Source organism: Mobula hypostoma, chromosome 24 (assembly GCF_963921235.1).
Source record: "Mobula hypostoma chromosome 24, sMobHyp1.1, whole genome shotgun sequence".
NCBI lineage: Eukaryota > Metazoa > Chordata > Chondrichthyes > Myliobatiformes > Myliobatidae > Mobula > Mobula hypostoma.
In genome coordinates this window covers 8792978-8806214 of record NC_086120.1, presented here as the reverse complement: position 1 = coordinate 8806214, position 13237 = coordinate 8792978, and the positions used below count along the sequence as shown (strand labels likewise).

The following is a 13237-nucleotide window of genomic DNA, read 5'->3' as shown; positions in this document are numbered from 1 at the left end:
AAGAGCATTCGTAACAAGGTGCATGAATTGAATGTGCAGATAGTTATTAATGAATATGATATAGTTGGGATCACAGAGACATGGCTCCAGGGTGACCAAGGATGGGAGCTCATCATTCAGGGATATTCAGTATTCAGGAGAGATAGACATGAAAGAAAAGGAGGTCAGGTAGCATTGCTGTTTAGAGAGGAGATTAACACAACAGAAAGGAAGGATATTAGCCTGGAGGATGTGGAATTGATATGGGTCGAGCTGCATAACACTAAGGGGCAGAAGACGCTGCTGGAGTTGCATACAGGCCACCCAACAGTAGTAGTGAGTTTGGGGTTGGCATTAAACAGGAAATTAGAAATGCGTGCAATAAAGGAACAGCAGTTGTAATGGGTGACTTCAATCTACATTTAGATTGGGTGAACCAAATTGGTAAGGATGCTGAGGAAGAGGATTTCTTGAAATGTATGCGGGATAGTTTTCTGAACCAACATGTCGAGGAACCAGCGAGACAGCAGGCCATTCTAGACTGGGTATTGAGTAATGAGGAGGGGTTAGTTAGCAATCTTGTCATGCGAGGCCCCTTGGGTAAGAGTGACCATGATATGGCGGAATTCTTCATTAAGATGGAGAGTGACATAGTTAATTCAGAAACAAAGGTTCTGAACTTAAAGAAGGGTATGAGACGTGAATTAGTTAAGATTGACTGGCAAATGACACTTAAAGGATTGACGATGGATATACAATGGCAAACATTTAAAGATCACATGGATGAACTACAACAATTCTTCATCTCAGTTTCTCAAAAGAATAAACCAGGGAAGGTAGTGCACCCATAGCTCACAAGGGAAATTAAGGATAGTATCAATTCCAAAGAAGAAACAGACAAATTAGCCAGAAAAAGCAGCACACCTGAGGACTGGGAGAAATTCAGAGTCCAGCAGAGGAGGACAAAGGGCTTAATTAAGAAAGGGAAAAAAGATTATGAGAGAAAACTGGCATGGAACATATAACTGACTGTAAAAGCTTTTACAGATATGTGAAAAGAAAAAGATTGGTTCAGACAAATGTAGGTCCCTTACAGTCAGAAACAGGTGAATTGATCATGGGGAACAAGGACATTGCAGAGCAATTGAATAACTACTTTGGTTCTGTCTTCACTAAGGAGGACATAAATAATCTTCCGGAAATAGTAGGGGACCAAGGGTCTAGTGAGATGGAGGAACTGAGGGAAATACATGTTAGTAGGGAAGTGGTGTTAGGTAAATTGAAGGGATTGAAGGCAGATAAATCCCCAGGGCCAGATGGTCTGCATCCCAGAGTGCTTAATGAAGGAGCACAAGAAATAGTGGATGCATTAGTGATAATTTTTCAAAACTCTTCAGATTCTGGAATAGTTCCTGAGGATTGGAGGGTTGCTAATGTAACCCCGCTTTTTAAAAAAGGAGTGAGAGAGGAGCTAGGGAATTACAGACCGGTAAGCCTGACTTCGGTGGTAGGGAAAATGCTAGAGTCAGTTATCAAAGATGTGATAACAGCACATTTGGAAAGCGGTGAAATCATCAGACAAAGTCAGCATTGATTTGTGAAAGGAAAATCATGTCTGACAAATCTCATAGAATTTTCTGAGGATGTAACTAGTAGAGTGGATAGGGGAGAACCAGTGGATGTGGTATATTTGGATTTTCAAAAGGCTTTTGACAAGGTCCCACACAGGAGATTAGTGTGCAAACTTAAAGCACACAGTATTGTGGGTAAGGTATTGATGTGGATGAAGAATTGGTTGGCAGACAGGAAGCAAAGAGTGGGAATAAACGGGACCTTTTCAGAATGGCAGGCAGTGACTAGTGGGGTACCGCAAGGCTCAGTGCTGGGACCCCAGTTGTTTACAATATATATTAATGACTTAGACGAGGGAATTAAATGCAGCATTTCCAAGTTTGCAGATGACACGAAGCTGGGCGGCAGTGTTAGCTGTGAGGAGGATGCTAAGAGGATGCAGGGTGACTTGGATAGGTTAGGTTAGTGGGCAAAGTCATGGCAGATGCAATTTAATGTGGATAAATGTGAGGTTATCTTCTTTGGTGGCAAGAACAGGAAAACAGATTATTATCTGAATGGTGGCCGATTAGGAAAAGGGGAGGTGCAACGAGACCTGGGTGTCATTGTGCACCAGTCATTGAAAGTGGGCATGCAGGTACAGCAGGCGGTGAAAAAGGCGAATGGTATGCTGGCATTCATAGCAAGAGGATTCGTGTACAGGAACAGGAAGGTTCTAAGCAGTTGTACAAGGCCTTGGTAAGACCACACCTGGAGTATTGTGTGCAGTTTTGGTCCCCTAATCTGAGGAAAGACATCCTTGCCATAGAGGGAGTACAAAGAAGGTTCACCAGATTGATTCCTGGGATGGCAGGACTTTCATATGATGAAAGTCTGTATCGACTAGGCTTATACTCTCTGGAATTTAGAAGATTGAAGGGGAATCTTATTGAAATGTATAAAATTCTAAAGGGATTATACAGGCTAGATGCAGGAAGATTTTTCCCGATGTTGGTCAAGTCCAGAACAAGGGGCCACAGTTTAAGGATAAAGGGGAAGCCTTTTAGTGCCAAGATGAGGAAAAACTTCTTCACACAGAGAGTGGTGAATCTGTGGAATTCTCTGCCACAGGAAACAGTTGAGGCCAGTTCATTGGCTATATTTAAGAGGGAGTTAGATATGGCCCTTGTGGTTAAAAGGATCAGCGGGTATGAAGAGAAGGCAGGTACAGGGTTCTGAGTTGGATGATCAGCTATGATCATTCTGAATGGCAGTGCAGGCTCAACGTGCCGAATGGCCTTCTCCTGCACCTATTTTCTAGGTTTCTATGTGTTCTTTGTAACCTGAGAGACATGTCAGACAGTGCTGATATCTCACAGCTTCAGCAACCTGGATTTGGTTCTGAGCTTGTCCATGTGAAATTTGTATGTTCTCTCTGTGACCATTGAGTTTCCCAATGATGTTCTGTTTTCCTTGTACAGTGAAGATATGGTACTGTAAATTGCACCTCATTGCAATGATGCAACCAAAGAATCAAATGATGTTTGATGGCATGTGGGAGTAAAATGGAACTGGCATCAATGGGGTTAACCTATTGGGAGGTTGTAGGGACTCAATGGGCTGAATGGCCTCATTAGGTGTTTCCCTAATTAACAATTCCACAAGATAAGATCCCATAGTCTTACAGGACAGATACTAGCATGGACAGAAGATTGGTTGACTGGCAGGTGACAAAGAGGGAGAATAAAGGGGACCTTTAGTGGTTGACTGCTGGTGACTAGTGGTGTTCTGCAGGAGTCAGTGTTGGGACCACATCTGTTCATGTTATATGTCAATGATTTAGATGATCAAATCAATAACTTTGTAGCAAAGTTTGTGGATGATACAAAGATAGGTGGAGGGGCAGGTGGTGTTGAGGATGCATATAGTATGGAGAAGGACTTGGACAGATGAGGAAAATTGGCAAAGATGTGGCAGATAGAATACAGTTTAGGGATGTATGTGTTCATACGCTTCTGTGGACTATTTTCTTAACAGGGAACAATTTCAGAAATTAGACATGCAGAGACCTAGGTGTCTCAGAGCAGGAATCCCAAAAGATTAAGTTGTAGGTTTTAATGCTGGGGCTTTACAATGCATTTCTCATACTGCATGTGGAATATTATGAGAAGTTTCGAGTCCCTTATCTTGAAAATTCTGTGCTGGCATTGGAAAGGAAGTTCACGAGAATGATTTCTCGAATGATAGGGTTAAAATACGAGTTGAATTTGATGGGTCTGGACCTGTACTTGCTGGAGCTTTGAGGAATCGGGGTGGGGGTGTTTGAAATCTCATTGAAACCTGTTGAATATTGAAAAACCTAGTAGAGTGGACGTGAGGAGGATGTTTCCAATAGTGGGAGAATCTAGGACCAGAGAGCAGAGCCTCAGATTACAAGGATGTCACTTCAAAACAGAGTTGAGGAATTTGTTTAGCCAGAGAATGGTGAATATGTGAAGTTCATTACCCGAGACACTGTGGAGTCCATGTTAACTGGTATATTTAAAGCAGAGATTGATAGACTCTTGATGCATAAGTGCGTGGGAGTGTACAGGGAGAAGACAGACAAATGGCGTTGAGAAGTATAATTAATCGACAATGGCAGGACAGACTTGATGGGCCAAATGATCTAATTCAATGACTATGTCTCCAATGGTTATTGATGAAGCAGCAGGTGGAATGTACAGCATCAGGAAATGCTGCATTGATATCCTGGGACTGGGATGTTTGATGTAGAATAACCACAACATCTTATTCCGGTGATATATGCTTCCAGTCACTGTTTTTCTTTCCTCATGATATCCATTGATTTTAGTGTTACCAGGACTTGATGGCATGTTTGAGAACAAACGGACACTAATTGGGTTGCTCTTTTGGGAGCTTAGATGGTCCCAATGTGCTGACTGGCCTCATGATTTGTTTTCATAAATTCCACCATAGGACCACGGGACAGAGGAGCAGAAACCGGCCATTGGGCTCATTGAGTCGGTAGCTCTATTCCATTGTTCCTGATTTGTTATCCCTCTCATACCCATTCTTCTGCCTTCTCCCTGTAACCTTTGACACGTTTTCTAATCAAGAAAATATTAATCTCCTTTAAAATAGCGAGCTGGTGGGGAGGGTAAGGATGGATGAAAGTAGGAATGGGGTTCGGGAAATAAATGCAGTCGTGCTGTAAATGGAGAGAGGTTGAGAGTTCAGCCTAGGAAGCATTTGTTGGGGGTAGGAAGGAGAAGAGAGAGGACGAGAGTGCGGCTGAGACAGTAGGAGAAGTGGGATCAGGAACTAATGTGAAACAAATCCAACTATTCTGTCTCTGGACTCTTGCATCCGCACCCTGTCACCCAATAGGTAGTCGAGGAACAGGTTTAAACTTCTGACTGGGCAATTTTCATCCCTTGTGACCCAACCATTTCAGATAGCCAGACTTTCTAGTTTGTGTCAATATTGGTCACTTCTGGCGAAACCTCATTAGCTCAGAACGTAACTACAATTTATTCCTCTCTCTGGCAACGCTGCCCAGGAGCCTAGAAATTTGCAACCACGATTATGTTCATTTCCTTTATTAACCTTCCCAAATCCAACTGTTTCGTTTTTCTTTTACACCACAGCCTTACAGTCAACCCACCACCCTGTCCCCGATTCTCAGCAATGGAACTTCCTTTCCTTCTTTGCTGATATTCGGTGTCCTAGGCTGCCGCACCGATTTCCTAAAGTTCACCAAGCCAGGTCACGAACCAGAGCCGAGAGACGAATCCCCACCCTCTTCCCTCTTCCCACTCAATGTCAGAATTGGAAAACCAAGAAAGATGATTAAACGCACACTTGGGAGTCGTTCCTGCACTGATCATATTTATTGGTAATTAATAACCGTCGGTCAGTCTGATCATGATGACGAATCACAAAACATTTATTAATCATTCAAACTAATCCAACACCGATGCAAGAGAAAACCAAATACCGCCTGAAATGTCCAGAAGTCAAGCAACTGTCCGCTTTAACACTGTGTACCCTCTCAGTCGGAACAAGATCAAAATCAGCCTCGGGTACAAATATTCCAACACCACAGTGGAAACTACAGAGAGCGGAACAGAAGGGAAGTACAGTGAAGAGCGAGTGAGCGAGGTAGAGGTGAAAGATACAAGGCCATGATCTCCCGTTAATCGGGAACAAACAAGGCCGAAGCCGCGCTCTGTTTAACAGCTGGATTGTGTGACTGTGGCGGATATTGTCGAGGCTGCTCCTTGTTGAACTGAGCAGGAGTACCTCTTCCCACTGCTCCAGTCTGCGCCGGGCACCGTCAGGTAGCTGCTGAGACTGAAGGTTTTGTCCGCGTTCTGAGTCACCCCGCTGGTTTGCACCTCACTGCTCGTCGGACTGTCGTTCACTGTCCAGCTGACGACAGGGAAACCGATCGACAATTTACTGACCAGGCAAACTAAGGTGCCCGATCCTTTAGCGGAGATCTCCTCGGCTGACGGCCCAAGCAGTTTCACTGAAGGGTCCGGGAGCTGCCGATCTGCAACGGGAACAAGAGAAAACGTGTTTCAAGTCACAGAGGAGCTCTCGTCAGTTCGCGGTTTGACAGAAGCGTAATTAAAAGGTTTCAGCTTTACTGAGTTGAGCCCAGAGTCTCACCAAGGGACAAGGCAGTGCCCATGGAGGACGGTGCATGAAGGTCAACACGGAAAAACTAGAAATCTACTGCAACCGGTGAGGCTGTTAGTCTCTGAGTCATTCCCGGAGTTGAGAGACACACTGGCATCAAAGCGCCCCAGCGTAGTTTAATGTGTCCACTCTCGGTGCCATCAGTGACACATTCCTCCTCTTCCCTCCGGCCCTCCCGCCCATCATTAATGAGAATATATATGTTACAATCTGCTCTGCCCCAGTGGGCGAGGGCACTAAATGCGTGGTCCTGAGCTCCATGGAGCAGGTCAGGGTAAGACCGCTCTGTGATCTGTGATAATGTCGAACGATTCGGTTCCCACTCACATGGGGGACGGGAGGCTGGATTCTCCGCAGAATCGGAGCACCGGCCATAGTCGGTGTAGTGACCGAGATCGATGAGCAACGGTTCCTGGGAAGGAGCAGCTCTCACGTGAATCGGTGGCAGGAGAGAGAAGGCAAGGACTGGGCAGTGGGACAGGGTCTTTTAAGGGATGGGTGCTGGAGGAGAGTTCCACCCTCACTGGGAGGGCAGGACGTTTCGCTGGAATGTTCGAATTAATAAATGGAAACTTGTCGTTGGGCTGTGTTCACAACTACAGGCTCTCATTTGCCGGTCAAGCCCTGTCCCCACTGACAACTTTGGCCACACTTTAGGAAGATGGATCCCTTCACGTTCGTTCCAATTAAACCAACACAACAACAGACAAATTAAAACTGGAGCTGAAGTAACACGAATGAACAGAAAGTTTGTCCGAATCATGGTTTGTCCGAAAACACAACCGAAAAGAGATATGCTTCATTAAAATACGGAAGCAATTCTCTGAACCCAACTCTATCGAGTAAAACTGACGCTGGACACGAACACGATTAGATTGTAAATTGGCCAGGCAGCATCTCTAGGAAGAGGTGCAGTCGACATTTCAGGCCGAGACTCTTCGTCAGGACTAACTGAAGGAAGAGTGAGCAAGGGATTTGAAAGTTGGAGGGGGAGGGGGAGATCCAAAATGATAGGAGAAGACAGGAGGGGGAGGGATGGAGCCAAGAGCTGGATAGGTGATAGGCAAAAGGGATACGAGAGGATCATGGGACAGGAGGTCCGGGAAGAAAGACAAGGGCGGGGGGGACCCTGAGGATGGGAAGGGGTGTATTCTGTCTTCTCCTATCATTTTGGATCTCTCCCTCCCCCTCCAACTTTCAAATCCCTTCGTCATTCTTCCTTCAATTAGTCCTGACGAAGGGTCTCGGCCTGAAACGTCGACTGCACCTCTTCCTAGAGATGCTGCCTGGCCTGCTGCGTTCACCAGCAACTTTTATGTGTGTTGCTTGTATTTCCAGCATCTGCAGAATTCCTGTTGTTTTAGATTGTAAATTAACATTTTCATTGTAAAATTCGCTATGGAATTATAACTTATAACTTGTTAATTGACGGGTATTTTTGCCGTGGTCACCGCAGGACGTATTTATCGGACACTTACCTGTAACAAAGAGCTTGGTCCCTGGGCCGAACACCCCCGAGTAGCTACCACCCGCGGAAAATGTCGTTGCGCAGTAATAGACGGCAGCGTCATTCGTCTCCACGTTTTTTATGATTAACTGGTAAACGGTGCCGGCGCTGTTGGATGTCGACGTGAAACGGTCGCTGCTAAACCCAGGGCCGTAGGTCGGGGCTGCTCGATTGATAGTAGTACAGGATCCATTGTGGAACTGTTCCCGGTGTCTGCTTGTACCAACCAACTTCATAGCTAGCCTTTGATCCGATATCACAATTCAGTGTGGCCGTGGCTCCTGGACTCACCGACACGGTCGGAGGCTGAGTCAGAGTCTGGGACTCTCCAGCTGTGAAAGACAGGAATTCAACTTTAACATTGACTCTTTAATATGGCCCCAAGACCCACCTCAGCAACCACTGCCTGTACTTACAACCCAGCCACACTGCCAGAGACCAGAAAAAGCACAGCGTCCGCATCGTTGCTGCCCGTCAGCTTCCTGCCTCCTTTCTGTCGGTGGATCTGTGAGTGACTGGCCGCCGGTGCCAATGGAGCCCAGTTATAGAGCCATTCACAACGGGGAGGGAATCAATGCAAATCAGAGTGACTGACACTGACCAACCAGAGCGGGGATCGGAAATTCTCCCATGTACTGTCACGTACCATCGGGTTGAGGCGGCGACATTGTTAGCAACCGACCTAACTGTTAAAATATTTCCGAAGGAAAAAGTCATTCATTGTCTGACATTTCCCAAACTCTGCCTTCATTTCCCTGATTCCTTCCTTCGGTCCACAGATGCCCCTCACACCTCCAGTGACAACAGGGCAGGACAGTGCAGGCTTTTGAAGGGTCTTGGCCCGAAACGTCGACAGTACTGTTTTCCATAGATGCTGCCTGGCCTGCTGAGTTCCTCCAGCATTTCGTGTGTGTTGCTTGGATTTCCAGCATCTGCAGATCCTATCTTGTTTGTGATAGAGCAGTGCAGGCTTCCTGTTCCCACATCATTCAGTCATTCAGTCATGGAGTTCAAACCCACCTTGGCAGTTGAGGGTTTGAATTCGTTCTAGCTGTAGGGATTTAGATCAGTGCGGAAAGTATTGACTATGAATGTAAGAATTAAAAGGTTTATTCTTGTAAATGTTTTTTTCAGTGTGAATAACGTTTATTTTAATGTGAATTCTAACCTATATGACCCCAGTTTAGCGTCCTCCCGCTACTGGAGAGGGAGAACCCGGACTGGGTGAGGAAGCCCCTCAATTACTGTAGCCGTGTATCACCGAGGGGGCCCGTGAGCGGCAACAGCCCAATTAGCTTTAAGAAATGTAAAGGACAGAACTGAAAGCATTGGCCATGAATGTAAGAATGAAATGGCATTACATTTATTTTTTGTAAATATTTTTTGTTATGAATAAAGTTGATTTTGATGGAAAATAACCTGTCTGACAGACTGCGCCGGGCCGGTAAAGACCAATTGCGGAGAGAATACCTGGAACCTGGACAATGGGAAGTGGGGACCATTGGCGTTGCTCTGGTATTTCTCAAGGCTCGACAGAACTGGAACAAGAGGAACGAAGTAAGCTGCCATCACAATGAAACTCTAATTAGCGGGAACTTCCATATTTACGAGCACGATTGCCGAACCTGTTCCGCAGCCCGCCTTTGAGGACGCGCAGTCCCTGCGGCAGAGCCCGTGGTTGTGACATGTTCTACAGAAAGGCCACAGGCAGCACAGCCTCCCGGAATTTGCTGTCCTCCGTCCCCAGACGACAGCAAGCGGGAGAGTCAGGACCAAACAATGACCTGGAGGAGCTGACTGGCTCCATCCATTCTTTCCAATCGAATAAAAATCTCGGATTCCGATACTCGGTTCCGAGGGACCTGCTGGAAATGCACAATGCTATGCTTCTAACTGGCGCATGGCAGACTCCATGAAAAAAGGGGTATTCATTTTTTTTTAAATACCAAAAAAGGGCATCCAGAGCTTTATAGCTGGCCTGCTAGAAAATTTTGCTTTCAAACTTCCCGCGTTTAAATATTGATCAAAAGCGAAAGAGCAGAAACAATTGTGATGGTGTCCGCTGGAGAGAGAAACAGGGTTTGAATATCTGACTTTCATCAGAGACAATGATACTTTATTTGAAATTTAGAAGGCCAGTTGAGTTGTAGCTATCAATCAGTCTGGCCATTTGATATAACATAAGTATGGTGTGCATATCTACCCAATCCGAACTGATTTCTAAATAGAGTTTTCAAATGAAACTGAAAAGTTTGAGCATGTAGATATTAAGAAAGAAGATGTGCTGGAGCTTTCGGAAAGAATCAAGTTGAATAAGTTACCGGGACCAGACCAGGCTACTGTGGGAGGCAAGGGAAAATATTGCTGAGCCTCTGGTGATGATCTTTGCACCATCAATGGGGATGGGAGTGGTTCTGGAGGATTGGAGGGTTGTGGATGTTGTTCCAATATTCAAGAAAGAAACATAGAAACATAGAAACATAGAAACATAGAAACATAGAAAATAGGTGCAGGAGTAGGCCATTCGGCCCTTCGAGCCTGCACCGCCATTTATTATGATCATGGCTGATCATCCAACTCAGAACCCAGCCTTCCTGCCATACCCCCTGACCCCTGTAGCCACAAGGGCCATATCTAACTCCCTCTTAAACATAGCCAATGAACTGGCCTCAACAGTTTGCTGTGGGAGAGAATTCCACAGATTCACCACTCTCTGTGTGAAGAAGTTTTTCCTAATCTCGGTCCTAAAAGGCTTCCCCTCTATCCTCAAACTGTGACCCCTCGTTCTGGACCTCCCCAACATTGGGAACAATCTTCCCGATCTAGCCTGTCCAATCCCTTTAGGATCTTATACGTTTCAATCAGATCCCCCCTCAATCTTCTAAATTCCAACGAGTACAAGCCCAGTTCATCCAGTCTTTCTTCATATGAAAGACCTGCCATCCCAGGAATCAATCTGGTGAACCTTCTTTGTACTCCCTCTATGGCAAAGATGTCTTTCCTCAGATTAGGGGACCAAAACTGCACACAATACTCCAGGTGTGGTCTCACCAAGGCCTTGTACAACTGCAGTAGTACCTCCCTGCTCCTGTACTGAATCCTCTTGCTATAAATGCCAGCATACCGTTCGCCTTTTTCACCGCCTGCTGTACCTGCATGCCCACTTTCAATGACTGGTGTATAATGACATCCAGGTCTCGTTGCACCTCCCCTTTTCCTAATCGGCCACCATTCAGATAATAATCTGTTTTCCTATTTTTGCCACCAAAGTGGATAACTTCACATTTATCCACATTAAATTGCATCTGCCATGAGTTTGCCTACTCACCCAACCTATCCAAGTACCCTGCATCCTCTTAGCATCCTCCTCACTGCTAACACTGCCACCCAGCTTCGTGTCATCCGCAAACTTGGAGATGCTGCATTTAATTCCCTCATCCAAGTCATTAATATATATTGTAAACAACTGGGGTCCCAGCACTGAGCCTTGCGGTACCCCACTAGTCACCGCCTGCCATTCTGAAAAGGTCCCGTTTATTCCCACTCTTTGCTTCCTGTCTGCTAACCAATTCTCCACCCACACCAATACCTTACCCCCAATACCGTGTGCTTTAAGTTTGCACACTAATCTCCTGTGTGGGACCTTGTCAAAAGCCTTTTGAAAATCCAAATATACCACATCCACTGGTTCTCCCCTATCCACTCTACTAGTTACATCCTCAAAAAAATTCTATGAGATTCGTCAGACATGATTTTCCTTTCACAAATCTATGCTGACTTTGTCCGATCATTTCACCGCTTTCCAAATGTGCTGTTATCACATCCTTGATAACTGACTCCAGCAGTTTCCCCACCACCGACGTTAGGCTAACCGGCCTATAATTCCCCGGTTTCTCTCTCCCTCCTTTTTTAAAAAGTGGGGTTACATTAGCCTCCAATCCTCAGGAACTAGTCCAGAATCTAACGAGTTTTGAAAAATTATCACTAATGCATCCACTATTTCTTGGGCTACTTCCTTAAGCACTCTAGGATGCAGACCATCTGGCCCTGGGGATTTATCTGCCTTCAATCCCTTCAATTTACCTAACACCACTTCCCTATTACATGTATTTCACTCAGTTCCTCCATCTCACTGGACCCTCTGTCCCTTACTATTTCTGGAAGATTATTTATGTCCTCCTTAGTAAAGACAGAACCAAAGTAATTATTCAAAAAGAGAGTAGAGATAGCCCAGGAAATTACAGACCAGTGAGTCTTACTTCAGTGGTTGGTTAGTTGATGGAGAAGATCCTGAGAGGCAGTATTTATGAACATTTGGAGAGGCATAATACGATTAGGAATAGTCAGTGTGGCTTTGTGAAAGGCAGGTCGAGCCTGACAAGCCTGATTGAATTTTTTTGAGGAAGTGACTAAACACATTGACGAGGTTAGGACAGTAGGTGTAGTGTATATGGATTTCAGCAAGGCATTTGACAAAGTACCCCATGCCAGGCTTATTGAGGAAGTAAGCAGGCATGGGGCATTGCTTTGTCGATTCAGAAATGGCATTCCCACAGATGGCAAAGAGTGGTTGTAGACGGGTCATATTCTGCCTGGAGATTGGTGACCAGTGATGTGCCTCAGGGATCTGTTCCAGGACCCCTACTCTACGTGATTTTTATAAATGATCTGGACGAGGAAGTGGAAGGAAGGGATAATAAATTTGCTGATTACACTAAGTTTGGAGGTGTTGTGCATAGTGTGGTGGACTGTCAGAAGTTACAGTGAGACATTAATACGATGCAACACTGGGCTGAGAAGTGGCAGATGGAGCTCAACTAAGATAAGAGTGAGGTGGTTCATTTTGGTAGGTCAAATATGATGGCAGAATATAGTATTAATGGTAAAACTCTTGGCAGTGTGGAGGATCAGAGGGATCTTGGTGACTGAGTCCAAAGGACACTCAAAGCTGCTGCGCAGGTTGACTCTGTGGTTAAGAAAGCATACGGTGTATTGGCATTCAACAGTCGTGTGATTGAGTTTAAGAGCCAAGAGGTAATGTAAGGACCCTGGTCAGACCCCACTTGGAGTACTGTGCTCAGTTCTGATCGTCTCACTACAGGAAGGATGTGGAAACCATAGAAAGGGAGCAGAGGAGATTTACAAGGATGTTGTTTGGATTGGGCAGGGTGCCTTTTGAGAATAGGTTGAGTGAACTCAGCCTTCTTTCCTTGGAGCAACGTAGGATGAGAGGTGACCCGATAGAGGTGTATAAGGTGATGAGAGGCATTGATCATGTGGATAGTCAGAGGCTTTTCCCCAGGGCTGAAATGGCTAGCACGAGAGGTCACAGTTTTAAGGTGCTTGGAAGTAGGTACAGAGGAGATGTCATGGGTAAGTCATTATGCAGTGAGTGCTGAGCGCATAGAATGGGATGCCAGCGATGATGGTGGAGGCGGATATGATAGGGTCTTTTAAGAGATGCCTTGGCAGGTACATGGAGCTCAGAAAAGT

The 13237-nt window shown here is 45.5% G+C and overlaps 1 pseudogene; it reads right to left on the bottom strand.

Annotated features, from left to right (window-relative positions):
• Window positions 1-5406: 5406 nt before the first annotated feature.
• LOC134337166 (immunoglobulin lambda-1 light chain-like) lies at window positions 5407-9431 on the bottom strand (annotated as a pseudogene).
• Window positions 9432-13237: the final 3806 nt, after the last annotated feature.